We start from the raw sequence: 2,585 nt of genomic DNA on the forward strand, positions 1-2,585 counted from the left end.
CTCAAACCCTTTTTTTTTTTTTTTTTTTTTTTCTGCTGAGACAGGGATCAACCCAGGGCCTCACACACACTAGGCAAGCACTCTACCACTCACTATATCCTAGCCCAATGGAATAGGAATTCTCTTAAATTATAAAGGAAATATTACTATAGCCAGGTGGTGCATGCCTGTAATCCCAGCTACTCATGAGGCTGAGGCAGGAGGATTGCCAAATTTTAGACCAGTCTGTACTACTCTGCAAGGATGCAACTCAGAGGTAGAGTGTTTGCCTAGCATGGGTGAAGCCCGAAGCCCAACCTTGAATACAGGAAAAAACAATAATAAAAGAAATACTACTACAGGTGTTTTTTGATTAACAATGTCTGAATAAACTCATCATAAATTGAAAATATTGTAAACCAAAGATGTATTTGATATGCATGGCCTACACAGCTTGGCCTAGCCTACCTTAAATGTCCTCAGAACACCTGCATCAGCCTACAGTTGGGAAAAATCATCTAACACAAAGCCTATGTTATAATGAAATGTTGACTAACGAATTATTGTTTTATTTGGTTTTGCTCTTGTTTTTCAGGCTGCCTTGATCTCACTACAAATCCCAGGTAGGCCTCAAACTCACAATCCCCATCTCAACCTCCCAAGCGCTAGGATTACATTCAGGGGTATGCCACCATGACCAGCTCACACAGTTTACTGAATGTGAAACCCAAAGTAAAAAATAGAATGCTGTATGGATATACTTTTGTACCACCATAAGGTAGAAAAAAAAAGAAACCCATCGGAGACTATCTGTAGAAAGTTATAACAATAAAAGTTCAGTGCTTGCCATTATCTCACTATTCAGTACACCCTAATGGATAAAATCAGGGGGAAAAAAGCCACAATTAGAAAATGACTGAAAAAGGCAATGAATTATGAATTTGAAGTAATATTTGAAAAGCTACAGATGTGTACACATTAAGACACACACACATATTCTCTTTTGTAAAAAATTTCAGGGCCGCAGATGTATTCTACTTGCCTAGCATGTGTGAGGCCTTGAAACCTGGGTTCAATTCCTAACACTTCAAAATAAGTTCAAAGCACTCCACAGCAGAATGATGTACAGTGGAAACTAGCTCTTCATAGATCAGATGCCAGGATCCACTGCATGCAGGTACCAACTAACTGCTTTCACCCTAGGACCAAACTGATAAAGCCACGTCACTAACACCGCATGTATTCTGGGAGGCAGATACAAAGCAGGTTTTCAAGAAGCTAGGAAAGAGGCAGCATACGATTGTAGTCAAGAGCACTGGACTCTTCAGTCAACAATAAGTGCACTCACTTGTTTCTTACCTGCAATGTGACCTTACACAAATGCTCTACTTCTGAAAGACTTTCTTCACCCATAAAATGGGAATAACACTATGGACCTTGTAGCTTTTATCTTTTTGCAGTGCTAGGGATTAAACCCAAGGTCTCACACATGCTAGACAAGTGCCCTACTTCTGAGCTATCTGCCTGCTCTTTTTTTTTTTTAAGACAGGGTCTCGCTAAGTTGCCAAGGCAGGCCTTGAACTTGCAACCTTCCTGCCTCAGCTGCCTGAGTGCTGGGATTATAGATAAGTGCCACCATGCCCAGCTTTTCATAGGGCAGTGATAAGAGAACCTTTTAGAGACCGAATGCCCAAACTGCAACCCAAAACACTTATTTATTGTAAAGTGCAACACTACAATTAAACCGAATATCTGATGCTCTGATGCTCACTGCTGGGGCAATTTGGCTCGCATGCCAACATACAGGGCTCTGCATGCCCACTGTGGCACATGTGCCATAGGTTCACCACCATCATAGGTTTATATTTTTGTCATAGGATTTTTTATTTTGTTTTGTTGTTTTTTTGTGGTACCAGGGATTGAACTCAGGACCTTGCGCTTGCGAGGCAGGTGTGGTGTCACTGAGCTAGATCCCCAGCCCCACGCATAGGGTTTTAATGATGAAAAAAAAAATTTTTTTTTTTGAGACAGGGTCTCACTATGTAGTTGAGACTGACCTGGAACTCACTATGTAGCCCAGGCTGGTCTCGAACTCAAAGCGATCCTCCTGCCTCAGCCTCCTGAGTGCTGGGATTACAAGCATGCGCCATCACGCCTGGCAATGATGAAAATTTTTAAGTGTGCCTGTCATAAGGAAAGCTCTCAGTAAATGACAGCAATTTTTCAAAATGTATAAAAGTCATAAAAATGGAAAATCTCAGGGATAATCTGTCAAAACTACTTCTTAATTCTCTATGATCAGAGCCGGACACTCCTTTTTGTTTTGTTTTGTTTTTTTTTTTTTTTTTTTGGTACCGGGGATTGAACTCAGGTCCTTGCGCTTGCAAGGCAGGCCACTGAACCGCTGAGCTAAATCCCTGGCCCCTTGTTTTGTTTTTTGAGACAGGGTCTCACTATGTAGTTCAGGCTGGCCTTGAACTCATACCAATCCTCACCTCAGCCTCTGGAGCACTAGGACTACAGGTGTGCACCCCTATGACCAGCTGTTCTTAAAAGTCTTACTAGGGGCCGGGGATTTAGCTCAGCGGTTCAGTGGTGCCTTGCAC

At 42.0% G+C, this 2,585-nt stretch overlaps 1 protein-coding gene across 1 annotated transcript in view; it reads right to left on the bottom strand.

The window, feature by feature from the left end:
- The window catches only part of Ggcx (gamma-glutamyl carboxylase), a 14,739-nt gene that overhangs the window by 8,564 nt on the left and 3,590 nt on the right, over positions 1–2,585 (bottom strand). The window lies entirely within an intron of this gene.

This window comes from Fukomys damarensis, unplaced genomic scaffold (genome assembly GCF_012274545.1).
Source record: "Fukomys damarensis isolate Sample0158 unplaced genomic scaffold, DMR_v1.0_HiC HiC_scaffold_2, whole genome shotgun sequence".
Classification (NCBI taxonomy): Eukaryota; Metazoa; Chordata; class Mammalia; order Rodentia; family Bathyergidae; genus Fukomys; species Fukomys damarensis.